At 41.0% G+C, this 27,835-nt stretch overlaps 2 protein-coding genes and 1 pseudogene across 7 annotated transcripts in view; 2 read left to right on the top strand and 1 right to left on the bottom strand.

Annotated features, from left to right (window-relative positions):
- DAP3 (death associated protein 3) overlaps window positions 1-2,049 on the bottom strand; it is a 33,081-nt gene extending 31,032 nt beyond the window's left edge. Inside the window, exon 1 of one of the 2 annotated variants that reach the window (XM_075562893.1) lies at window positions 1,935-2,049. The gene's annotated coding sequence lies outside the window, so the exon portion shown is untranslated. Of the gene's footprint in view, window positions 1-681; window positions 892-1,934 lie in introns of those variants that run through there. The other variant, XM_075562885.1, reaches the window with a different exon arrangement.
- Window positions 1,098-27,835, top strand: part of ASH1L (ASH1 like histone lysine methyltransferase) — a 224,459-nt gene continuing 197,721 nt past the window's right edge. The window contains exons 1-2 of one of the 5 annotated variants that reach the window (XM_075562771.1): window positions 1,098-1,193; window positions 1,636-1,775. The gene's annotated coding sequence lies outside the window, so the exon portion shown is untranslated. Of the gene's footprint in view, window positions 1,194-1,501; window positions 1,776-16,071; window positions 16,219-27,835 lie in introns of those variants that run through there. The other 4 variants (XM_075562781.1, XM_075562808.1, XM_075562762.1 and 1 more) reach the window with 4 other exon arrangements.
- Window positions 17,964-18,775, top strand: LOC142437096 (transmembrane protein 11, mitochondrial pseudogene; annotated as a pseudogene).

Below are 27,835 nucleotides of genomic sequence, written 5' to 3'. Positions count from 1 at the left end.
CTCCTATAGCTCTCCCGAATTCAATGAACAAAAACCCAAATGTTAGTGCAGACCTTGGAAAAACTATCTAGTCGCCATAGGAAATCTTGATACTTAGTCTTGAATGGTTTTATGCGCGATTTGAGAATACAACATAGACTACCAATTACACCCACGTGCCTTAGCAACACCAACAGAGTTGTAAATGATAACATAAGACCAGTGCTTCGCACTTTCATTGGGTCTCTGTGTTAATTTTACTTTACATATATTATCTTATTTCATGCATAACAACCCTGAAGAGAGACTCGAGGTTGCTTTTGGTTTCTTGTGGCTAGGAACTTAAACCCCCAAACGCGTTGAAGGTCACACCAGACGATGAGTCGAATCCAGGTTCGAACTAGAACGAGACCTTTTTTCACCGTCTAACGAGACAGGCGCTAGGCAGGAGGGGTGAGGAGAAACAGCACTGCACGTAGGCAGTGGGGTGAAGTTCGAGAAATCTGTTAAAAAGAACACAGCCTCGGGCCAAGGGGAGACCCCCGCGCCGCTTCGCCCGTGGCCCCAGGTCGCTGACCCCGAGCCCGGGAGGAAGCCCCCCGGGAGGGGCGCCGGTGCAACTGCCCTCTGGACCTCAGCAAGGAGCGGAGGCCCGCTCCTGTCCCTCAAGGGTCTCACCCACGGGCCGGATCAGCCCCTCACCGTGAGTCGGGGACCTGGTCTCGGGCGGCGGGGAACGGCAGCGCCTCCCAGTCACGGGCTCCTCGGCGTCCGTCCGCGCCGGCCGAGCTCGCGCAACTCGGACCGCAGGAAGCTGCTCAGCGCGCAGCCGCCGCGGCCTCCAACCACCTGCCGGCGAAGGGGCGCCCGGCCGACCCCAACCCGCTCCCCGAGCCCCGGGGGCGGCGGAGGGGAGGGCGCCGCGGCTGCCAGTCGGGAGGGAGAGGTAAGGGAGGCCTCTGCCCGCCCCCGCGGGCGCCCCGGCCCAGCCGCCAGCCCGGACCGCCGGGGCCCCGTCCGCGCGCCCCCGCCCCCGCCGCCAGCGGGAATGGAACAGTCCCGCGGGGGGGATTGTGGGAGGCGCACGCGCGAGGGGCGGAGGGGGCGAAGGAGGCGGCGGCGGCCGTGGCGGCGGTTGGTGGCCGTGGGGGCGGGGAGGGGGGGGAGGAAAGCAGAGGAGGCGGAGGAGGAGGCCTGGGCTCGCGCCGCCGAAGGTACGCGGGAGGGCCGGCGCCCCGGCCGGCTTGACAGGGCCCGAGGGCGGTCGGGGGGGCGCGCGGTGGCGCCCCCGGGCGCGCGCGGACGGGTGAGGGCGGTGGGTGGTGGGAGCGGCGAGCGAGGAACCCAGATCCGCTCAGGCGCGTGCGGGCGGCGGGCGGGCGGGCGCGCGCGCCCCGCGGCCGGAGTCGGGTGAGCGGGCGGGGGGTGGAGGAGACGCAGGGAGGGAGGGGTGGGAGGTGGGGGGGCGCGAGGCGCCCTTCGCTCCCTCCCTCCCGAGGAGCTGCCGCCGCCGCTCTGCCGCCGCCGCCGCCATTTTGGGCTCGCTTTGCGGAGGGGGAGACGAAGATCCCCGGTTTGGTTGTGGGACCCGCCTCCCCTCAGTTTCTCCCCCTCAGCCCGACGCCTTTCCCTTCTCCCTTCTCGCATTTCCGCCAGTCCGCTCGCCGGCCGGCCGCGTCCTGACAAGCGGCAGGGATCTGCCGAGGACCCAGGGAAGCGGAGGAGCCCGGCGGCGGCCGCCCCCTCTTCCCCACCTCCCTGCACTCTCGTCTCCCGCGGCCTCGGCCTCTGACACGGTGAGTGGTCGGGCCTGGGCGGCCTCGGGGCCTGGGGACTCCCGCCGCGGCGCAGCGCGGCTTTGGGAGCGCGGCTGACACCTCCCGGACCTGGACCTCCGGGAGAGAGGTGGGGAAGGATGGGGGAGGGGAGAGCCGGCGAGGGGATCCTGCGCTTACCGGGAAGTCCCTCCTGGCGGGAGCGGAGGGGTGTCCCCGACCGGCCGGCTCCGGGCTTGGAGGAGGGGGCGGGAAAGTAAGCCCGTGGAGGCGGAGTCGCCGGTGCCCCTGACAGGTTAGTGTTTGTGGGGGCCAGATTGGAGCATCCCCCCCCCCCAGCCATAGTCTAGTTTGTGTCAGTTTCAGGGGTGAGAGAGCCCAGGGGAGATGAGCTTCAGAGGGACGTGTACCTGCACAGAAGGGTCCCCGGCGTCCCTGACCTCCTAAACTGGATGGGGGAACCATAGGGCGACGGTATGGTTGTGAGTTTAATGGTTGTCACTGGCTAATTTTAAGATGTTTTGGTCCAGAAGACAGGTGGTCTGTTGGTGTGTAGCAGCGGTATTTGTGTGGATGTGCAAGGACGGAAATTGTTTCCGAAGGGTTTGTATTTGTGCCCGTGTTGGTGTCAGTGTAATGGCGTTCCCCTTGCAAGTTATTTTATTTTCAAAATATATGTTGGCATGCTTTCCGCAGGTTGTTATGTGTAGTGTTTTAGAGCTTGGGAACGAGCAGTAACGGCCAGGCAGTATAGCTCTCTGTGTGTGGGGTCAAGGAGAAGAGAAATTCGGGATAGCTTAAATCTTGAGACTAGTGTGGTCTTAAGACTAGTTTGTATGCCTGAGCAGCGTGTGTCGTGTAACTCAAGATCCAGAACCTCTCAGTAAAACAATTGCTCTGAGGGTATAAAGAGTGGACAGCCTTTCCTATTTACTAATTAAACCCAGGTTTACATTAACACTTTATAATAGAAGAAAACTTTTATCATTTTTAGAGTGCTGTTTCACTTTATTTAAGGAACCGTGGTGGCTCTGTGGCTTAGCTTATCACAAGGTTGGAGGTTCAAACCTACCCGCTCTTCCTGGGGGAGAAGGATAAGGCTGAGTGCTCCTGCAGAGATTTACAGGCTCAGAAACTTTCTATAGTGTTGCTATGGAATCACAGTTGACCCTGGGGCAGTGGTTTTGGGTTTTGTGGTTTCTTTCTGATCTTAAATCTGTGAAAGTGGTAAGATAGATGTTTTCCCCATTGATGAAATAAGAAATGCAGTATAAAGAGAAAGCGACTTTTCCAAAGTCCCATGTGGAGTTGGAGGTAACATTGTGACTAGAATTCAGGGTTTTTGGCTACTAATCTAGTATTGCATGCACCCTAGCATGCAAAGTCTCAGGAAGTCTTTGTAAGGCATATGAGTGTGTTGGAAAGATTCCATTATCTTCCAGTTCCATTTTTTCTATAAACTTTTTGAAGTTCCCTCTGGTGTGTGGATTGTAATTGGAAGAGATTATTTGTGTCAGACAGGTGTATGGAGTACAGGTTGTCCTTGCCAGTGTGATCTGTATGAAATGGTTATCTGTGACTATGTTATCTTATGTTTTTGGAGGAAGCAAAACATTATGACAATTCAGCTTGTGTATCTGAGAGAGGAAAATCTTTCATAATTTAATTTGTACCAGAAGAGCTACATGGAAGCTGTGACAACTTCACTTTAAATCTATGGAAGGAAGGATCTTTCATTCATTCAATAAATGTTTATTCAATATCATTCCCTTCTCTCTTTGTGTGTGTGTGTGTGTGTGTGTGTATGACATTAACCAGTATGACGACCTAGGTACATATGAGGGAGATTGCTTGGAGTTAAAGCTCGGAGGCTTTCCTTAAAAATTAGTTCTATTTGGAGAGAATGTAGATCTTCTAGACAATTTAAAACAGATAGCTGCAATAGTATGGGATGGAAGAGCGGACAGTTTGTGCTTGTGTGCTATCTTTTCCATTTTCTTTTGACTTGAATGAGAAAATTATTTTTGAGAACTGGGAATTGTGTTTTATGTACCTGTGGATATTGGAACTTTTTGGCTGACCTAAAGAACTTATTTGAAGTTGTAATTTTGGTTGTAAGGAGCCTCCTTAGTGCCATGGTTCTCAGTCTGTGGGTTGCAACCCCTTTGGGGGTAGAACGACCCTTTCACAGGGGTCGTCTGATTCATAACTGTAGCAAAATGACAGGAAGTAGCAAGGAAAATAATGTTATGGTTGGGGGTAAGCACAACATGAGGAACTGTATGAAAGGGTCACGGCATTAGGAAGATTGAGAACCACTGCCTTAGTGTGTATACGAGAACTGTGTTTGAGTTGAGCAATTTTACCTGTATGCCACTAGAAAAGGGGATGTGTTTTAAAAAAATCATTTTATTGGGGGCTCATACAACTCTTTATCATAATCCATACACACATCAGTTGTATAAAGCACATTTGTACATTCATTTCATCATTCTCAAAACATTTGTTTTCCACGTAAGCCCCTGGCATCAGCTCCTCAGTTTTTCCCCTCCCTCCCTGCTCCCCTCTCCTAGGGGATTCTTTTTGATAGTAATTCTTAAAATGTCTTGGGTCGTTTAACCCCTGGTGGTGTAGTAGTTATCAGTTGAGCTGCTAACCAGAAAGTCAGCAATTCTAAACCATCAGTTCGTCTATGAAAGATGGGCCTTTCTCCTCTGGTCAGAGTTAACAGTCTTGGAAACTCACTAGGGTGGGTCCATAGGGTTACTATAGGGTTTTATAGGGTCAGTATGAGTTGGCATTGCTTTGATGGCAGTAAGTTGAGTTCTGAGAATCTGATGAAAGATAAAATGGGCCATCTCTACAGAAAATGAGCACAATAAGAAATTCTGTATATAATTTCAGCAACATAAACAACTTTTCTTGGAATATTGGCATGTGTAAATTTAACTTTGAAGGTTTCTCTGACAGTACTTGAGCATTTCAAGTAAGGAGAATTTTAGGATGCACACTAGTCTTTTCACTCTTTGTAAATTTACTTCTGCAGTTTGAGTCCATGATACTTTCGATAGGGAATATAAAAATCACATATGTCTCTGACTTTATGCTCTTTTGGTATCTTTTTATTCTGAAACTCTTGAATAATAGGCTCATCTTCTTACAGTTTTGTATCAGGACTGAGATGGTGTGAAGCTTATTTCTTGAGGTTTACCTTGAGTTATATCAAACATTTATTGAGTTAATCCTCAAACGTGTATGCCAAATGACAGGTATATGGCCTCTGCCCTTGAAGAAAGTCTAATTCAATCAATTGAAATGATTGTATGATAGGGCTTTTTAAAGGCAAGGAGGGAAACCATTCCTGAAAATTGAGAGTTTAGTAACATAGTTGCAAAAAGCTTACTTATTCTTAGGAAGAAGCTATCAAGTTTTCACCCTGTGTGTAACTTTGTAGCTAATGTGTTTTGGTTTGATCTGCTATTTTTGAATAAAGGAAACATCTGATTTTAAAAGGAGGCAAATCATTAAAGAATTTATATTGTTATCTTGTTTTGGGATATATTGCTACAGTATATCCAAGTTGGTTGGAAGGTCTTATTGTAATTGTTGCATAAATATACATCTTAGAAAAACCCTTCTGGGGTAAAATCCAGTTCTACCTATTAACAGTAACAACTAATTTTAAAAGAGCAAGTGATTCAGAAAGGTGTCTTATAGGAAAAATTATAGTATTCACTAATAGAGAGATCTTGTGATCTCTGACTATCTCTTTTCTTTATTGGCCCTGTGTAGGAAAGTCATGTAAATTTTGAAGGACTGATTTTTTTTTCTAATTTTGAAGCTAAGTAAAAAGATTAATTGTTTTAAATAATATATTGTGTGTGCAGTGTGTATATATGTACAGATGTGGTCTTAATATGTATCAGATACTTTAGAACAACAACCAAAAATACTTGTAATAACCACAAAAATAGTTGAGGATCTTTAAGGGTGAAGAATGGAAATCAACTTTCATGTCATATTTTTTTTTTCTTTCATGTCCTTTTCTTGAGTTGTGCTCTGAAAAATGGGGCATAACTTTCTAGATAACTTCCTATGCACTGCGTCATTTTAATTTTATTAATATCACTTGACACTTTAGGCTAACCTTTTCTTTTTTGCCTTGAGAATTAGTCATCCCCCCCACCCCCCAAATGATCTTTCTGTGCACATTAGAGAACTTTTACCATTTTTGTTGATAGTGGTTGTCAATTAAGTAATTTAGATTGTTACTTGATCCAGGTGTTGATTTGGGTCTTATAATGGTAACATAATTTGCTGTGAGGTTCACTTGATTCTGGCCTTTAGAACAGCATGAGGTATTCTAAACTTGGTTGCCACAGAGAGAGAAATACAAACAATTTGTTTTGGTTTTATTTTTTTATGCCTTTTATTACTAACTTCTTGTACTATCCTTAAAATTACTTGTGAGAATTTTGTTGTTGCTTATATATGAAGGGTTTAGGTTTTCTTGCTTTTGATTTGTCATCTTAGTTAATGATAACTATCAATCTTACAACGTTTTAGAAAAATTTTTATTTTGTTTAGAAAACTTTTAATGATCAAAATTTGATGTTAACTCAGTGAATAAATTACACCTTCAAGTGATGACAAATTTAATAACCTTACTGTTATTTCAGAGTTGTATTTCCTTCATTGAATAGCATTTTTAAATACAATGGCGCCTCAAAAATTTTGTGGAAAGAAGATAATGGAATTTTCCCATGAACTTTCCGCAGGCTTTTTATATCAGAGAATCTGTATTTTATTGTTAGTATTAATATTTTTGCATAGTTATTATTAGTCATTTGCTCTCATATATGCAACTTGACATACTTGTACACAATTTTTAAAATTTAAATTTTTGAATGTGGAAAATTCCAAACACACAGAAAGCAAAAGAATAAATAGTACAATAAGTCCTCATGTACTCAGCATCTAGCTTCATGAATAGATTATGATTCTTGACCATGTTCTTAATCCCTGTCTCCTCCCTTTTCTTCTATTGAAGGAAATCATTCAGAGAGTATTTAAAACTTTACCCATAATTCTTATGTCATTTTATCCATAATTCTTTCAGTGTATACATTTTTTTCACTCCTAAATAGGAAATTAATTTTCTATAGTTAAGTTTATGTAACAGTTTCACTAACATATCTGATGAGGGCTGGAACTAAACTATCTATACCGATACTTCTGATGTACATTGGTTTCTGCATTCAGCTCCTGATAGCAAGGTCAGCAGCTGGACACTATCCGTGGCTCCGTGGGAAAAAGACAGGGCTCTCTGCTCTTACAAAGATTTATAGCCTCAAAACCCAAAGGGGCAGTTAGTTCTACCATGCCCTATAGTTACTGAGAGTCAGAATTGACTCTTGTAGTGAGTTTGGCTTTTGGTTTTTGATGAAGAATTCACTCTGCAAACTAAGGGTTGAAGTGAGTGGGAATCAACATCAATTGCTCATTAAAACTAAAAGGGCAATTAGTTCCTCTGTTTACCCAAAAGTTTGTTTTTATCAAATGCACGAGTGCTATATAAAATTGTCTTTTATTATAGTTTTTTAAAGAGTGATAGTGACAAAATGCTAAAACCACTTTTAAGTTCCTCTTGGATTTTTAACACGATCAGGAAGAGGTCCTCCAGGATTAATAAAGAAATCATAATTGTACTGGTTGACGATTGAACAGGAATTAAAATTGTCTTATAGTCAACAGCTCTTTAAAGCGAATGTAATGTATATTATTTTGAAATTTGTGAATGTTTGAAAATCCATACCATTGCTGTGTTGCTTATTCCATCGAGCTTGGTTGCCATGAGTAGAAACAGTGTAGAAAAAGAAAGTCAATAGTGCCACTGACAATCTGTCAAATTGCATATGTCTCACAGCAAATGACTAATAAAATCTCTGCAATCTGAGGTGAATCAGATTGTAGTGATCTTAAGTGATTGCTAGTAGAGTTTAGAGGTATGCTTTTTCCTTTCATCAGAGACAGACAGTTAATAGCTAAGATGAATATGTTATTTCGTCAAAGTTTGGTTAACTTATCTTTTATTATATCTTATAGTTTCCCAGTAAATAAATCATTAATCTTTGACTTAATCTTCTGATCTACATTTTGTTCAACCTGTTTATTACACTTGTTTACCACCTCACTCTTCTCATGCAAAATGCTTTGTTTATCTAACAGAAAGACCACACTGGGAGACAATGTTCTAGGTTATGCAGTTTCTATATCATGACTTTTGACCATTTGGAATGTGGAGGTTATTCCTTAGGGTAACAGGGTTGCTTAAATTTAGCACTGTGGAAAATGAAAACCCTGGAGTTTAAATATTTGTTAATAGAATTGAATGGAGTGAATTTAAAACATTGACTTTGAAATAAGAATTAGCTATAACACTGATACTAGAGAAGCTGGCGGGAGTGACTCAATCACATTACTGGGTGAAGATTATTATTTTTTTTTCCACCACCTCTCCGTCCCCTTTCCGGTAAAGCGAAGATTATTTTTATAGTCTAAAAGTCTCCAAAGAGGATTGAAGGATACATATTTCAACTAATAGAGATAATCACCTAACTAAAAGATAAGACAGGTTAGGAAGTTAAAGTTTAGGTGAAGAAGTGCAGAGCAAAGAAGAAAGGACAGTCGCTTTCTACCACAATGATGTAGAATCTTCAGTTAATTACACACACGTTTGACGTTAAAGAAAAATGTATTTGGGTAACTGTAGAATAAGGTGGGGTTTAATTTTATTTAACACTATTTTTCCATTCATTCATTTATTAATTCAGACCAACTAATATTATTTGAGTGCTTGCTTCTCTACTAGGTGTTAGGAAAAACAGACATAAAGATATTTGCCTTCAAAATTCTTGAGTGTCTAGTAAGAGACATAATGTTAAACAATATAGTATGCTTATCCAAGGTAGAGGTGGGGAAAAATTATTAAATGGATAAAGGAAAAGGGAAAGTTGGGGGGTGGTTTCCTGTAGGTGGTAGAATGGGTTTTAAATAGTTCTTTAGTCAGATTTGGAGAAAGCACAAAAGTCGAAAAATGAATGTAACATAGGATGCGTTTAAGGGGCCAGTATGGTTTCAACCACGCAGAGATTGGTTGTGTCTTCAGTGCTATATATAAGATTAGCTTTGTACTTGGAAATCATCAATCAAATAAGGATAGTAATGTGTTCAGTACTCATGAAAAGCGCATTCTTTTTTTTGAAAAGCGCATTCTTACATTTAAAGTTAATTAATAGCAAAAATTAAATTAAAGCAAAGATTCTAGTTATGTTTTAGTTACGTAGAAAATTTTGACTAGAGCACAACTAATTCCATTAGCATTCCATTATTTTATCCAGCTAACCTCAAAAAAGTATAGTTACTCTCTTATTCATAAACAAATATCTGTTTCTACATTGGTACGTTCCTTCCAGGTTGTTAGAACCCAAAACCATGGACTTTGAAATAAATTCACTAAGCTGAGATTCCAGTTTTTTATTTACTGAGTATATAATCTTGAGCAGAATACATATTTTTTTGTCTTGACTGTAAAATCATAGTGGTGTTGATAATACGATAGCATAATATTAGAGGTTTAAACAAGGTAAAATGTTTGACATGTGTGCAAGCATGTAGCAGATGCATCGTATATTAGCTATTAGTTATTTCTGTTTTCTGAAAGAGAATTGTTTTTAACAAATCATATCACCTCCCTAGTGTATATTTCCTTTAGAAGTTAAGAATAGGGTAAAGGGAGACATCGGACAGTGTAAGATATGACAAAATAATATTTTATGTTATCCAGGGTTCATTAGGGAGTGGGGAACGAGGAGGGAGGGGAAAAGTCAGAAGCTGATACCAAGGGCTCAAGTAGAAAGCAGATGTTTTGAGAATGATGAGGGCAACAAATGTACAAATGTGCTTGACATACAATGGATGTATGTATGGATTGTGATAAGAGTTGTACGAAACCCCAATAGAATGATTTTTTAAAAAGGTAAGAATATACAAAATACATTTAGGGAAATGTGTATAAATAACTTTCTTTACATGTGTGCATTTTTTTCTGATTCTCAATTTTTATGTTACTGTTCATCTTATTTTCCTTACGTAAATTCTGATTTTGTATTTTGCTATATATCTCCAGCCAGAGATTTTTTGGGTAACTTTTTGTTGTGATTTGAGTGAAAGTTTACAGAGCAAATTGGGTTTCCATTCATGCCTGCCTTGTGACATTAATTGCAGTCCCCAAAGGTAACAGCACTTTTCTACTTCTTTACTGTTCACTATTTCCATTAATCCTTTCCTATGTATTACTGCCTTCTGAACTTTACCCTTGTATGTGTGCTACCTTTTTGATATCTTTTGGTTGATTGTGCTAGGGAGTGTTACTGTCCTCAAGTTGGCTCCCACTCAGAGCCACCCTTTGTATACCCATTGTTGCAGGCACTGTGTCAGTCCATAGTGTTGAGGGTGTTCCTCTATTTTGCTGCCTTTCTACTTTTTTTTAATTATTATTTTAACATTTTATTAGGGGCTCATACAACTCATCACAATCCATTCATATACATACATCGCCCAGGGACTGATCTCTCCTTATTCCGTGCCCAAAATGTGTAGGAAGTCTCACCATCCTTACTTAGAAAGAGCATTCTGGTAGTGTACTTCTTCCAAGACAGCCTTTGGTGCCTGGTGGTCCAGTTGTGAGGACTTTGGTCTTGTTTACAGTGAGCTGTGATCCACACTGAGGGCTGCAATCCTTGCTCTTCATCAGCAAGTGCTTCCAGTCCTCCTCACTTTCAGCCGGCAATAAGCCTTCCTCCAGTCCTGATGGTGCTTTCTTCCTCATGTGCTCCAGTTTCTCAAATTATTTGCTCAGCATATAGATTGACTAATTATGGTAAGAAGATGCAACTCTGACATACATCTTTACTGATTTAAACCAAGCAGTGTTCCTTCGTGCTGTTCAAGGCGGTATAGGTGCAGTTTCTGCCTGCGCACAGTGACGTGATTTGGAGTTCCAGTTCTTCTTATGGCTGTGCATAGTTGTTATGATCCACACAGTCAAGTGCCTTTGTTGCAGTAACACCTTGACAGGAACCTCAGAAACTGAAGCTGGATTCAGAAATGGACATAGAACAAGGAATATCATCATTGATGCCAGATGAATCTTGGCTGAAAGCTGAGAATGCCAGAAAAATGTTTTCTTTGCTTTTATTGACTATGCAAGAACAGTGTTCATCCTACAGTCCTGTCTATTGTTTGACTGGAAGTTGATCCATGAGGGTGAATTTAGTTCCAGGCCTGAGGACTGAGCAATTTGGAGCCACAGTCTCAAGGTTTTACCAGTTTTTGTCAGACCACTAAGCCTGGTCATTTTTATGATTTATTATCATACTTTCCTCTCGCTCTCCATCCAGAACCCACTATTAATGATTTGATTGTTTCAAAGGAGTCAGCCATGGTAGCTAGGCACCACCTAACTTCTTCTGGTCTCTGGGCTATGGAGGCTGAGCTTCACATGGTCTGTTAGTTTTTTGGACTAATTATTTACATGTGACTTTAATTCTTCAGTTTTTGTTGTTTTAAAATTGGGATTTAATACATATAACAAATCTTTCCATATTTCAGTCATGTTGAGTAGAATTGCTACCACAGTTTCCAACATGGAAAATTTTCCAACATGGATCCTTGACATCATCTCCCTTTTACCCCACATTCACTACTGTACCACACTCCCCCTGAACCCCTTATTCTATTACTGTCCCTAAAGGTTCATCAATCCTGGGTTTTATATACCGAAACAGGAAAAGTAGAACACAGCTTCAAGAGGGTGACCTGGAAGGAGGGGGGAAGAGAGGAGCTGATACTAAGCACTCAGAAAGTAAATGTTTGGAAAATAATGATGGCAACATCTGTATAAATAGGCTTGATACAATTGATGTATGGGTTGTTATAAGAGCTGTAAGACCTCCTTGAGGTTGGTGGCAGCAACCTCCCAATAAAATTACTTTTCAATTTAAAGAAGAGAAACACCCGAATATCAACAAACAAAAAGCAAACAATACATTACCCACCAAAAATAAAGAAAATTTTGGAGACCAGATCAGGTGCAGACTGCATCATAGGAGGGTGTCTACTGACACAGGTTTAACTGTTCAGGTCAGATTTCTGCCTTTGATCTTCTGTACTTCTCTTTCCCAAGCACTGTGTTTAGTGACCACTCCCCTCCCATTCATTCAGTTTTATTTTATTTTTTTATTCATTATTTTATTTGGAGCTCTTACAGATTTCATAATTCAAGCATAATTGAACAGTTGCTACTGCATTCAGTTTCAAAACATTTTCTTTCTTGAATTTTGCTTTCAGCTCCCTTTTGTTGCTCTTCCCTGGAACCTTTGTTGTTATTGTTGTATATAATTATTATTGTAACACTATATACATTTACATACATACATATACATAAACACACATATATAAAGGTGGATATTTTAGCCTTATTTTACTCTTCAGTTTTCTTTGCTCAGGTTTTTACCAATAGTTGTATCCTGGAAACTTTTGAGATCTCAGTTGCTACTCGCCCAAAACCAAAGCAAAAACCAAACCTCACTGCCATCGACTCAGTTCTGACTCTTATCAATCCTACAGGACAGAACTGTATATAAGGGTAGATTTATAGCACTTACAACTATGTGTTAAAAATATCGTCAGACGTGTAATCTGTGGTTGTAAGTGTAGTTCCTTTCTCTTACTCATACCTGTTCATCTTGCCTGTCTGCCTGTAATTCATTTGTAGATTGTTTATTATTAGTGATAATCCAGGATTTTGAATATTTTGTAGTGTTATATTGTATATATTATATAGTTTATTGTTCCAGTCTAGGATTTTGTGTTTGCCTGTCCTCTTTTCTTGTCAAATCAAGTATTTGTCTTCAATGTGAGCTGGAGTATATCTTCATGAATTTTACTTGGAAAGAAAACTTTCTTTAATCCTCTAATTAGATTGGCTTTAGTTCGGACAGTTCTCTTTTTAAAACTAGTAAGTATTTTCTTTTGTTTTAGGAGCACAGTGTAATCTTATAAAGAAGAATTAATGCCTTTCATGAAATTACCTCATTTGATTTAATAGCAAGACTAACATATGTTACTCAGCGTTTTGCATGTGCCAGACACTATTTAAGGCACTGTGAAAACAGGGATGAACAAAATTAAGTTCATGCTCGATTGCGTAGAAAATTTGGCTGTTGTTATTTTGGTACAAGATACTCCAGTATTACTATAACATACAGTCACATCATTTTCCATATGGCTCAAGCAAAACTTCTATTACCTTTCTTTAAGTTAAGCTAGAGATTCCTGACAGAATATTTAGGATGCAGGTATTTTTTTATGCAAGAGAAAAATCAAGGACAAAATATTTCTTCCTCTTGAGGAATCCATATTATGTGTCTATGTTATAACCAGGCAGTTTATTGGAGAGTTAGTTCTTTGGGACATCAGTGAGTTAGAAAAATGGAAAATGAAAACCAACATTCTGCCTTCGGTGTTTTCTAACTGGAGAAATATCCATTCACATTTTATCCAACAAATTTTAGTTGTGTACTGAGTATAATCCAGTACTGCTCTGAGCTTAAGAGATAAAAGCTGTGACTAAAATAGAAAAAAAGATTTATGAAGGCAAGTGAAAAATATAGTTACAAAAAATATCGAAAACTCGTTTAAACAAAAATATCAAAATGTGAAGATACTGTTTCTTGACATAGCCTCTATCTAGGTCTGTATACTTCTGAAGATCTCAAGAGTTCTGTGTTTATCAACATAGCAAAATGACAGTTTTGGCATCCTTGAGACAGAGGCTCAGATGATTTTCCTTTGAGTATTTTTTCAGTTTGGGAAAGAGAAAGAATTTTGAAGGGGCAAGATCAGGGCTAGCAGAATTTCTTATAGGACATCCCTTGCTAATATAGAATGAGCAGGTACATTGTTTCAATGGAAAACAATTTCTTGGTGCAACTTCCTGGCCTTTTTCTCACCAGTACAATTTTCCATTTTCTTAAAACATAAGCTCCAAGATTGTTTTGTGTCCTTTGAAAAAAAAATCTACCAAGGATACCCTTTGGTTATCCCCCAAACTAGTCCCCATAACCTTCTGAACTGACCTCTCTGCCTTGAATTTAACTGGTTCAGCAGATCCCTTCAGACTGGTTTGATTGGGACTTGCTCTCCGCATTGTTTTGGTAAATCCAATACTTGCACCTGGTTTGATTTTGTTCCAAAAAATGATTTTCATAAACTTCAATCTTGCTTAAAAGACTGAATTGAAAGATCATCTCTTTAAGCTGACTGATCTTCATGCAATGCTCTTGGCACCCATCAAGCTGAAAATGTATTGAGGATAAGATGTTCACTTAAATAGAAACTGAGCTCATTTCAACTAGGTTTAACTCAAACCAACCCAACATTGAGTGGATTCAAGAAACTCAACATCAATTTGATAGGACAGAGTGGAAGTGCCCCTGTGGGTTTCCTAGACTGTGACTCTTTATAGGACTAGAAAGCCTCATCTTTCTCCCATGGAGTAGCTGGTGGTTTTGAACTGCTGACCTTGTAGTTAGCAGCCCAAATCATAACCACAGGGTTTCCATACAGTAAAAAATGCCAAACCACATGAGGTTCTGTCTTTAGTAGCTGTCACAGCAATGGTAAGTGTATCTTCTATCAGTCATCTTCCACCAGTTTCTGGACTTATGGTAAGCTAGTGTGTAGTTTCTTGATTCATTGAGGTTGATGGTCTTACTGACTTTCCACAAGAGATGTGTTTTATGTTTATTTTTATAAACATTGTTTTATGTGAGGCAGCATTACTATATTATCATAAATCATTATTGCAAATCTTCAATGATTTGGGAAATGTCTATACTGGAGTTTATGTTAGCTATAACCTCGGCTTTAAGAATTTTGGTTTTGATGAATTGAATGGATTTGTGTTATATGTGTCAGGGAGAGATGCTGAGTAGGTAGTTGAATATATGTCTTAATGTCAAGGTAATTATAAATTTTGGAGTTGATCAGTGTAGTGGTACTATTTAGAACCACAGGCCTAGAAGAGATTACAAAGTAAGTGTAGGTAGAGAAAACGAGAAGTTCTTCAACTGGGTGTTCAATTTTGACAGAGAAATTTATCAGCAATGCCATGGCTGAAAGACAATCTTTTGGTACTTTTCAGAGTACCGATCTACTTTTCTGGTGAAGAAAATCTAGACCCAACGCATGGAGCTCTCAGTTGTGTCAGAGTAGAACTGAACTGTACTCCATAGGGTTTTCAGTAGCTAATACTTCAGTAGATCGCCATGCCTTTCTTCTGAGGTGTCTTTGCATGAACTGACCTGCCAACCTTTTGGTTAGTAGTCAGACACATTAACCATTTGTACCGCCTAGGGCAGGGGTCCTCAAACTTTTTAAACAGGGGGACAGTTCACTGTCCCTAAGACCCGTTGGAGGGTCAGACTATAGTTTAAAAAAAAAAAACTGTGAACAAATCCCTATGAACACTGCACTTATCTTATTTTGAAGTAAAAAAAGGGGGCAAAAACACCTGGCGGGCTAAATAAATGTCCTCGGTGGGCCACATGTGGTCTGTGGGCTGTAGTTTGAGCACGCCTGACTTAGGAAAACATAGTAAGTACTATAGGAGCCCTGGTGGTGTAGTGGTTACATGTTGAGCTACTAACTGCAAGATGATCAATTTGAAACCACCTGCAGCTCTTCAGAAGAAAGACGGGACTTTCTTTCTACTTTCTACTCCCTTAAAGAGTTAGGGCAGTGGTTCTCAACCATCCAAATGCCGCGACTCTTTAATAATACAGTTCCTTATGTTGTGGGTGACTCTCCCTCCAACCCCAAAGTTATTTTCATTGTACTGCATAATTGTAATTTTGCTACTTTTATGAGTCGAGCAACCCCTGTGAAAGGGTAGTTTGACCTTTAAAGGGGTTGTGACACACAGGTTTAGAACTGCCTAGTTAGAGTTCCAGAAATTTGCAAGGGCATGCTCTATCCTGTCCTATAGGGTCACTATGAGTCAGCATTGATTGGCTGGAAGAGAGCTTTTTTTTTTTGCCTTTGGAAGAGATAAGAAGTGATTGATAAATAATGGCTAACTTTTGTTTGAGTATGTTATAGATTTGTAGAACATTAATTTTTTATGTGTAATTAAGAACCAGAGTACTTATTTTTATTTGATTACTCTGAAAAGTATTCTCATTACCTTTCAAAGCATTCACTGTGGAAGGCCAAATAAGGCAAAGCAAATGCACACAAGTTTATAAAATAATGAATGTGGGGTGTTTGAAGACATGCAGTTCTGTATCTGTTAACAAGAGAACCATTTCTGACTTTGGAAATTTAAAGAATAAGAGTGAAGGTAAGCTGCCTTCTAATTCTTATTTATTCTGTTACTAGGGATTGTCAAGCCTTACATTCAAGAATTTTTACTGGTGGGTTTCCTGATACATATGTAAGATCCACTGTTAAGTAGCAAGGATTTGATATAGTATAGATTGGCTTGCAGTATATTTAGGGACATACTTTCTGCATGTGGGTAAGGATTTATTTTTATGTTTTGAGGTGTTAAATGTAATGGAACAGAAATGACAAATAATAAAATCAACCATAGCGTGTCAGTTAATTTTTCTTAATTGTAAAATTATCAGATATTCTTAGTTCATGCATAAAACAGATATTTTCTTGGTTTAGTAACATGACTTCACACATGTGAGTCTACCCTCACGGTTAGAAAAATATAGGGTCCATCTGGTAAATTGGCACTATGCCTAAAAGGCCAGCAGTTTTGGACCTTGTCAGTTCAGAGAAAAAAAAAATTACAGAGCCAATATTGAGAGTAGTGATATATGGAAGGGTAGGGGAAGGTGGGTGGGGAGGAATGGGACAGAACAGATCATAATGATCTATAACCCCCTCCCAGGGGGACACAACAGAAAAGTGAGTGAAAGGAGATATTGGTTAGTGTAAGACATGAGCAAATAATAATTTATAATTTATCAAGGGTTCATGAGGGAGGGAGGGTAAGAGAGGGAGGGGAAAAATGAGCTGATACCAAGGGCTCAGGTAGAAAGCAAATGTTTTGATGATGATGGCAACAAATGTGCTTGACATGATGGATGGATGGATGGATAGTGATAAGAATTATATGAGCCCCCCCCCCCAATAAAATGATTAAAAAAACCCAAATTGAGTTAGAGTGTATGATGACCTTCATTGTTTATCCCAACTATCTTATCTAGATAGACATGCAGAGATAATAATAGGCACAAAAAAACAAGACGAGCAAAACAAGCAACAGAAGAAAACTAAACTACAACAGAAAAACCAATGACACACACAAAGAAAAGCCTTTAAATAGTTCAAAGTCTGTTTGCTGACCTTTAGCAGTGTTTTCCGGCCTAATTTGATGGAATACCACACCCTGGCCCCAAAGTCTATTTTTCTGTATTCCCCAGAGACTTCATTGCTCTATCCCCCCCTTGTTGTTCTGTTGCACTCCCTTAGTGTTTCCCTGTGTTGTGGTGGGGTCAGATCAGGCACAATCTCCACACTGTGTCTCCAGTGTTATCCCCTGTAGTGTTGTGGATCAGTGAGGGACGTGGTGTCTCCTAGTGGGGCCAGCAGCAGTGCTCATGATTTTCTATATGGGTGTTGTTAATACTTTTGGAGTTAAAGGATATCTAGAATTTAAAACTGAAATAGATACTATATTACTTTCTATTAATTACATCCAAACTGATGAGTGAAAAGTAACCTTGTTTTAATTTTCATCTTCCCTACTGTTAGGGAGATGGTACATGGCTTTAGATTTTTACTGTTTCTCCTTGTGAAGTGCCTGTGCAGATACTTTTATATGAAATACCTTTTCCTATCTTTTCATTTTCATCCCGCTTGTCTTTGAATCTAAAATGAACCTCTTGCCGACAGCATTTACTTTGATAATGGTCTATTTTATTATTTGTCAATCTTTGCCATTTGATGGGAAAGTTTAACCCATTTATATTTAAAGTTACTGTTGCCCAGTCTTAACTGGCTTGAATAGAGAGACTGGTAGAACCAGCGTCTGGAAATGAACTCAAGTAACACTAGGGAGGTACATACGTGGTAGAGTAATTAATCATTTGAAATCAAAAGGTCAGCAATTACCCAAGGATACATTTCAAAAAGATGAGAAAATGAGGAGGAATGGAAACACAAGGAAGATGTGGGATACATGATGTTTCATTGTGGAGGCTGCAATGAATGACATGAAACAAAATGTGCATGAATTGCTGAGTGGAAAACATACTTAGAAAATTAATTCACATTAAAAAGTTAAAAATAGAGAGTGTCTCCAAGATGGCCGCTTGGGGAAGGAGGCGCCTGGGCCCGAGCAGCAGCGGCAGCAGCACTCGAGAGAGGGTGAGCCTCTCTGCTACAGACTGCTACATTGTGCACGAGATCTACAATGGGGAGAATGCGCAAGACCAGTTTGAATATGAGCTGGAGCAGGCCTTGGAAGCACAGTACAAGTATATTGTGATTGACCCACACGCATCGGTGACGAGACTGCCCGCTGGATCACTGTGGGCAACTGCCTGCACAAGACCGCTGTGCTGGCGGGCACTGCCTGCCTCTGCACCCCACTGGCCCTGCCCCTGGAGTATTCTCATTACATCTCCCTGCCAGCTGGTGTGCTGAGCCTGGCCTGCTGTACCCTGTATGGGATCTCTTGGCAGTTTGACCCTTGCTGCAAGTACCAAGTGGAGTATGATGCCTACAAACTGTCGCGTCTGCCTCTGCACACACTCACTTCTTCCACCCCAGTGGTGCTGGTCCGGAAGGATGACTTGCACAGAAAGAGACTGCACAACACGATAGCATTCGCTGCCCTGGCATACTATGTAAAGAAGATCTCCGAACTCTATGCTGTGTGATTTCAGGAGGGAAGGGAAAGAACGCAGAACAGCCCAGAGACAACAGTACTCAGATTGCCCAGCTTTGCCCTGTGAAACAGCACAGCCTGGGAAGGTATTTGGTTAACATTTGTTATTTTTTAAAAATAACAGTGATCAAGGGTGTGCCATGAGGTTCTTTATCTCATTACACTAAAGTGTGGATCTCTATAACCAAGGAGGGGTCTGAAGCTGTGGACATCTAACTGGGCAGTGGAATGCTGATGAAGCAAATGCTACTGAGGGGTGTGAACACATTTTGGGTAAGGGTGTCTTAAGTATATTGTTTAACTGTACCATCCAGAGCCAACCAGAAGCTGTTGACCATTAAAATGAGTGTTTCAATTGCAAAAAAAAAAAAAAAAGTTAAAAATAATAAGAGAACTTCGGTTGTCTTTCTGCTTATTTCTTTGTGTTTTATACCTTTTTTGGTTTTAATTTTCTCCATTCTGTCTTTTGTGTTTAATTGGTATTTGTAGTATGCTGTTTTGATTTCCTTTTCATTTCCTTTTGTATGACATTTTTAGATTTTATTATTAAAGGTTACTATTTGGTTTACAGTTAACACTAAATCTATTAACAAGCTGGCTTCATTGTATATGAACTTAGCTTTAATAGCATATAGAAATCTGCTCCCGTATGTAGTACCTATGTCCTCCCCTTTATGTTGCTGTCACAAATTATATAATGTGTACCCATTAATATACACTTATAATTATTACTTGTAAATTTGTTTTTAAATTATGTGGGAAATAAAGGAGGAGTTATAAACCACAAAAATATAGGAATGCTAGCTTTCATGTGTATGCATTTAATTATCTTTATTGGAGTTCTTTATTCATATTATTTCAAAATATTGTCTAGAATACTTTCAGCTTGAGGCATTTCTTGTAAGACAGGTCTGCCAGCAATAGACTCCCTCAGCTTTTTTTTCATCTGAAATGTCTCCCCTTCTCCTTCATTTTTGAAGTATATTTTTCAAGATAAAGAATTCTTGGTTGACAGTTTATTTTCATTCAGTACTTTTAAAATATCCTCCAACTCTAGCCTGACCTCCATGTTTTCTGATGATAAGTTTGCAATTAAGTTTATTGTAGCTCCTTTGTGCACGATGAACTGCTACTGTCTTATTGCTTTCTAGTTTCTGGGATTTCAGCGACTTGTCTCAGGTAGATCTTTTAGTGTTTATTCTTGGAATTTGAGCTTTTAGAGTGTGAATTTATATGATCAAATTTGGAGTTTTGGGGGGACATTGTTTTTTTCAAATATTTTTTGCTGAAAATCTTCCTGGGATTCCCATTATTGATTTGAGATACACTTCATGGTATTTTGAAGGTCTGGTAAGCTATTTCTTTGTGTTATTTTTGTTCCTCAGACTGAATTGTTTTAATTGCCTTTAAGTTTGCTTTCAGTTATTCCAACTAATCTGGTATTGAAATTCTCTAGTAAGTTTCTCATTTTGGTTATTTTACTTTTCAGCTCCATAACTTGTATGATTCCCTTTATAATTGCTCTTTGCTGATATTTTCTGTTTGTTCAGATATCTTTTGATTGGTTCTTCTTCACTTAATAAGGCTTGTTTAAGAGAGCCTATTTAAAGTCTTTTTTTTGTATAAGTTCAATGTCTGTGCTTCCTCAGGAACCCCCCCCCCCAAAAAAAAAAAAAACCACAACAAAATAACAGAATAAAACCAAACCCAGACTCACTGCCAACAAGTTAAGTCTGACTCTTGATAGCCTAATAAATAAAATAGAACTATCCCGGTGAGTTTTTGAGACTGTAACTCTACAGAAGTAGAAAGCCTTGTCTTTCTCTCACAGACCGACTGGTGGTTTTGAACTGCTAACCCTTGGTTAGCAACCTGACATGTAACCCCAACGCTACCAGGGCTTCTTCCTCAGGGACAGTTTCTGCAAATTTCTTCTGTGAATGGATTATACTTTCTCGTTCTTTGTATGGTTCATAATAGAAAATTGTACATTTGGGGAATTAGAGAGTGGCAACTCTGGCAATCACATTGGTCTCTTCCTTGGGTGTTGGTTTTGTTATTTGTTATAGGCTATAGCTGCTTAGATTTAAGTTTTTATAAAGTGAGCATTTTTCCATATGTGGTTTGAAGTCTTTCCCTTTAGCTTGCGTTCAGGTTGTGGCGGTTTCTTTGTTATGCTTTTGGGTGTTTAATGGGGTTGGGTAAAATTTTTTTTTTTAACAATTTATTGGGGCTCATACAATTCTTATCACAGTTCATACATATACATACATCAATTGTATAAAACACATCTGTACAGTTTTTGCCCTAATCATTTTTTTCTCCTCTTTTTTTACATTTTATTAGGGATTCATATAACTCTTATCACAATCCATACATATACATACATCAATTGTATAAAGCACATCCATACATTCCCTGCCCCAATCATTTTCAAGGCATTTGCTCTCCACTTAAGCCCCTTGCATCAGGTCCTCTTTTTTTCTTCCTCTCCCTCCCCTTTCCCCCCTCCCTCGTGTGCCCTTGGTAATTTATACCTCGTTATTTTGTCACATCTTGCCCTATCCGGAGTCTCCCTTCCCCCCTTCTCTGCTGTCCCTCTCCCAGGGAAAAGGTCACATGTGGATCCTTGTAATCAGTTCCCCCTTTCCAACCCACTCACCCTCCACTCTCCCAGCATCGTCCCTCACACCCTTGGTCCTGAAGGTATCATCCACCCTGGATTCCCTGTGTCTCCAGCCCTCATATGTACCAGTGTACAGCCTCTGTCCTATCCAGGCCTGCAAGGTAGAATTCGGATCATGGTAGTTGGTGGGAGGAAGCATCCAGGATCTGGGGGAAAGCTGTGTTCTTCATCGGTACTACCTCGCACCCTAATTAACCCATCTCCTCTCCTAAACCCCTCTATGAGGGGATCGCCATTGGCCGACACTTGGGCCTTGGGTCTCCACTCTGCACTTCCCCCTTCATTTAATATGGTATATATGTACATACATATATACATATACACACATATACACATACATACACTTATATCTTTTTTCTTTTTTTTTTTTTGCATGATGCCTTATACCTGGTCCCTTGGCACCTCGTGATCGCACTGGCCGGTGTGCTTCTTCCATGTGGGCTTTTTTGCTTCTGAGCTAGATGGCCGCTTGTTCACCTTCAAGCCTTTAAGACCCCAGACACTATCTCTTTTGATAGCCCGGCACCATCAGCTTTCTTCACCACATTTGCTATGCACCCATTTGTCTTCAGCGATCCTATCATGGAGGTGTGCAGTCAATGATATGATTTTTTGTTCTTTGATGCCTGGTAACTGATCCCTTCGGGACCACTCGATCACACAGGCTGGTGTGTTCTTCCATGTGGACTTTGTTGCTTCTGAGCTAGATGGCCGCTTGTTTATCTTCAAGCCTTTAAGACCCCAGTCACTATCTCTTTTGATAGCCAGGCACCATCAGCTTTCTTCACCACATTTACTTGTTCACCCACTTTGGCTCCAGCCGTTGTGTCGGGAGAGTGAGCATCATAGAGTTCCAATTTAATAAAAGAAGGTATTCATGTATTGAGGGAGTGTTTGAGTAGAGGCCCAAGGTCCTTCCGCCACCTTTTTTTTTTAAATTTTTTTTAATTTTAACAATTTATTGGGGCTCATACAATTCTTTTCACAGTTCATACATATACATACATCAATTGTATAAAGCACATCTGTACAGTCTTTGCCCTAATCATTTTTTTCTCTTTTCTTCTTTTACATTTTATTAGGGACTCATACAACTCTTACCACAATCCATACATATACATACATCAATTGTATAAAGCACATCCATACATTCCCTGCCCCAATCATTCTCAAGGCATTTGCTCTCCACTTAAGCCCCTTGCATCAGGTCCTCTTTTTTTTTCCCCCTCCCTCCCCATTCCCCCTCCCTCATATGCCCTTGGTAATTTATACATCGTTATTTTGTCATATGTTGCCCTATCCGGAGTCTCCCTTCCCCCCTTCTCTGCTGTCCCTATCCCAGGGAAGAGGTCACATGTGGATCCTTGTAATCAGTTCCCCCTTTCCAACCCACTCACCCTCCACTCTCCCAGCATCGTCCCTCACACCCTTGGTCCTGAAGGTATCATCCACCCTGGATTCCCTGTACCTCCAACCCTCATATGCACCAGTGTACAGCCTCTGTCCTATCCAGCCCTGCAAGGTAGAATTCGGATCATGGTAGTTGGGGGGAGGAAGCATCCAGGATCTGGGGGAAAGCTGTGTTCTTCATCGATACTACCTCACACCCTAATTAACCCATCTCCTCTCCTAAACCCCTCTATGAGGGGATCTCCATTGGTCGACACTTGGGCCTTGGGTCTCCACTCTGCACTTCCCCCTTCATTTAATATGATATATATGTATATACATACATACACATACATACATACATATACACATACATACACACACTTACATCTTTTTTTTTTTTTTTGCGTGATGCCTTATACCTGGTCCCTTGGACACCTCGTGATCGCACTGGCCGGTGTGCTTCTTCCATGTGGGCTTATTTGCTTCTGAGCTAGATGGCCGCTTGTTCACCTTCAAGCCTTTAAGACCCCAGACACTATCTCTTTTGATAGCCCGGCACCATCAGCTTTCTTCACCACATTTGCTATGCACCCATTTGTCTTCAGCGATCCTATCATGGAGGTGTGCAGTCAATGATATGATTTTTTGTTCTTTGATGCCTGGTATCTGATCCCTTTGGGACCACTCGATCACACATGCTGGTGTGTTCTTCCATGTGGACTTTGTTGCTTCTGAGCTAGATGGCCGCTTGTTTATCTTCAAGCCTTTAAGACCCCAGTCACTATCTCTTTTGATAGCCGGGCACCATCAGCTTTCTTCACCACATTTACTTGTTCACCCACTTTGGCTCCAGCCGTTGTGTCGGGAGAGTGAGCATCATAGAGTTCCAATTTAATAAAAGAAGGTATTCATGCATTGAGGGAGTGTTTGAGTAGAGGCCCAAGGTCCTTCTGCCACCTTAATACTTGACCTATAAATATAGACACATAGATCTATTTCCCCATCCTCCTATATATATTTGCATGTACATGTCTTTGTCTAGACCTCCATGAATGCCCTTGGACTCCTAGCTCTTTCCTCCATCTCCCTTGACTTTCCTCCTGCCCTACTACCATGCTTCATTGCCACCTGGGCTAGAGTATACCTCTTCTCTAAGCAACCTTACCCTTGATCATTTCCCACCAGGCCTGCCACTCCCCCTTCTCTACTATTTAGGGTCCCATGTTTTTCCCTTGTCCCTGGGTTTGTTAACACCACTTCCTTACTCCCCCCTACCCCCCCACCCCAAGTCCCCCCGGAACTGTGGGTCCCGTTGTTTTTCCTCCACATAGTTCATCCAGCCTGTCCTATTCAGACAGACCTGTGGAGACACTAACATGCACGAAAACAAGACAGAGGAAAACAAAGCAACAGTATACAACCAGACAACAAAACAACAAAAACAAACCACTGACAAAGAACAAAACACTTCACAAGAGAAAAGATTGTAGTTAGTTCAGAGATCGTTTGCTGGCCCTTAGGAGCGTTTTCCAGTCCAGTCTGTTGGGGTACCACGCCCTGGCCCCAAAGTCCACTTTCAGCATTCCCTGGGGACCTTGCCACTCCATTCCCTTGCTGTTCTGCTGCACTCCCCCAGTGATTTGCCTTGGTGTGGTGGGATCAGGTCAGGTGCAATTCCCACACTGTGTCTCCGGTGCAGTCCCCTGTATCGCCCTTAGTCACTGATTGGCATCATGTCTCATAGTGGGGCCAGCCATGTTGTTCTCTCTGTGGACTGGCTGCTCTACTCAGGAACATCATCATCACGGCCTGGTGGGCCAGGCTGTGCTCCACTCTCTCCTCCTGCCCCTTCATCTGCTCCCGTGTGCTCTGAACAGATATGTTCATCTCCCGGAGCTGCAGAGTCAATGTCCTTTGGAACAAATTCTTTTTGGGGGAGGGGCAGGAATCCACTTAATTTATGGTGCTGGGGCCAGCCTCCCAGCCCTCTCCACTGGTTCCCTACTCCACGCCGGGAGGTTTGGGTAAAATTTTGTAGAGCAAACAATTCCTATGCATTTTGTTTTATGACATTAGTTGTTGAATCTCCCTCGATGTAACAACACTCTTTCTATTTCATCTCTGGCTTTCTTGTTTTCCATCTGCCCATCTTTCCTGTGCATCCCGCCATTCTGAAATAATGGTGCTCTTTTTAATCATATGGTTGGATTGTTCTAAGGAACACATTCTTCCCCTTGTGTGGTTTGTCACTTAACAGAACCTACCTGTTGTTTGGCTGAAAAGTGATCTCTGGAAGTTAGATTCAGTTCCAAATTTGAAGTGTCCAAGGGCACTTCAAATCTGTTTTGACAGTTCTTTTTGAATGCCATAAGTTCCCTTTCCTCCCAAAAACAAAAATGAGAGAGACCTCTGTGCTGGGGCATATGTTCAACTTCCAGCTAGGTGATTTATGACTCCACCTTCACCTTCACTTCCTACTTTCAAGGAACCCTAGAGATCAGCCAAAGGTGAAATGTTAGGGTTTTTGTCTATTCTAGGCCTGTATTCTGGCGAGGAAATGGTGTGGGATTTATGTCTGATCTCCTTTAGCTTCAGTAGAGAGGCAAATCCCAATTCTACATCTACCCCAACCTGGTTTCTATGGCATACATCAGAAATGCCTTCATCCTCCAGCCTTCTTTACCTTCTGACATTCTAGTGACCACACAGAACTCACAGACATTACAATGCTCGTGATTTAAGGGATTTACTAGGAAGCTAACAGGTTCCAAGCCAGGATTAGAAATGTTAGGATACAGTTTTGTCCACAGTGCCTCTTCTCAGCCATACCTGTAGGCAGGCTTCTTTTGGTCCTTAACCCCCTTAGCCAGATGACCTCCCATTTTGGAAGCCAGCACTTCCCCAAAGACACACAGCTTTACTCATTGATGATGCTGCCCTGCCACTGCTTCTCTATGGCTCTTTTTTCTTGCTGGTCGTACGACACCCCCGCCTCCCCCCCGCAGTACCTTTATTGACTCACTTTATACCAGCTGAATGGTGAAACTGACAAATCCCAACATTAACGTCTCATACTGTGGGGGAAAGAGTCCCTAATAAATCATCATGTGTCCAGTAGGTGCAATTGAAGGGGGTAAGATTTATAAAGATTATAATAAAGTCATAGAGAATGAGAGAGATAGCAGAGAGAGTGAAATAAATTGAGACACATTTCATGGTAGCATGCTCACCTGGATGGCCATGATCTCAACAGCCAGGTTCCCGCACAGCACAGGCTGAGAGGGCAGGGAGACAGCCAGCAGGAGAGAACGTTATTGCTAACCAAGGCTTGTAACTACTTAGGGGGGGGTGTGATTACAGGTGACCATACATCACAGGAAGGGGCAGTATAATAGGCATACACATCATAGGAAGGGGATTACAATAAACGTAAGTGTAACAGGAAGGAATGAGCTAGGGGTGTGCACATGATAGGAAGGGGTGGAACTAGAGGGTTGTGGGATAAATAGTGGTGACTGCTTGCTCTAGATGACTGGTAACCCTTAGGGAGAATAATCCCTCACCTATTTTTATTGACCTTCAAGTGTATAGTCAATTGCCACGTGTAGCAAGCAGCCAAATTTAGGATATATTTGGGGGAGACAACTTTGGAGAAATTGTCCTGTTTCCCACATCATACACCTTTTTTTTTGCATGCTCCCGCCCAGTCAGTTGGTGGGAGTCATAAAGACTTGGATAGGAGTGCAACACCAAGTAATGCAACTGGACCACACTTGGCCTGGCTGGTACATAACACTTAAAAATTTCATTCACATTTCAAATTTGAATGCCCTAGTATCCCAAGAAACTCTCCAAATGTTTTCCTGTCAGAACACTACTGTATCCCTCACCTGTAATCTTTTGCCCCCAAATTGAGGAATGCACTTTATTCTTACACCCTGAATGAGTTCAGAGTTATACAAAACGAAGACAGGTGCTTTGCCTCAGTCTTGCATGTAGGCCCAAATAAAATAGACAAAAACTTTTTTTTTTTTGGGGGGCTCAACAAGCTACTCTGCTTCTGCTGAAACCAGGGTCCTGATCCTAGGTTCCATACTAGGAAACTGGACTGCCTTTAAGCCCATTGCAAACTGGGGCGATGATTGAGACAAGTGAAAATAAAAGAACAATGAAACTTAAAAAAAATCATTTTGAAGTTGCATTTTTCTTCATTTAGTGTTTACTTGGTTGCTGTAAACTTCTATTTTTCAGAGTTCTGAAAAAGTCCATTCTGACAGTCTTGCTTGGATTTTCAGTGTTGCTCTGGGGAGAAAATCCTCCTTTAAATCCCCTACTCCATTAATTTCACTGATATCCTCACATGTGCATAGCTTTTTTATAGCTTTTGCTGTTTATAGAATAATTTTGTATATTAGTGACATTAAACCTTTTTTTCACATTTATTGAATTTTCTTTCATACTATCTTTTGTCTTTTGATTTTGTTTATGGAGTCTTACTATAAATTATAAAGGATACTGCTTTTGTATAATGAAATCTGTTATTATTTTCCTACATGACTTCCCAATTTGATGAAGCGGATTACCTACTCATAAACCCAAAACTTCTGCCAGAGAGTGTATTCTTACTCACAGTGACCCAAAAGGACAGAGTGGAAGTGCCCTTTTGTCTTTCTGAGACTTTAAACCTTTATAGTAGACAACCTCATCTTTCTCCCTTGGAGTCTCTGGTGTATTTGAATCACTGACCTTGCAGTTAACAGCTCGGTGCATAGCCCATTCTACCACTAGAGCTCCTTTATCAGTCTATAGAGTATAGAACTACTCACATTTTTATTTACAGTCATGCATTACTTCATGTCCATGATACATTGTGAAAGACGATATCATATGAACATGCCTAAATTGTAAATAAGAGCATTCACTACTTTTCTACCTCTGTGTGTTCAGTAGCATTTAGTTTAACTTTCAAAGCTA

This window comes from Tenrec ecaudatus, chromosome 1, assembly GCF_050624435.1.
Source record: "Tenrec ecaudatus isolate mTenEca1 chromosome 1, mTenEca1.hap1, whole genome shotgun sequence".
Classification (NCBI taxonomy): Eukaryota; Metazoa; Chordata; class Mammalia; order Afrosoricida; family Tenrecidae; genus Tenrec; species Tenrec ecaudatus.
The sequence above is the reverse complement of the archived record's forward strand: the minus strand, read 5'-3'. Positions and strand labels throughout refer to the sequence as shown.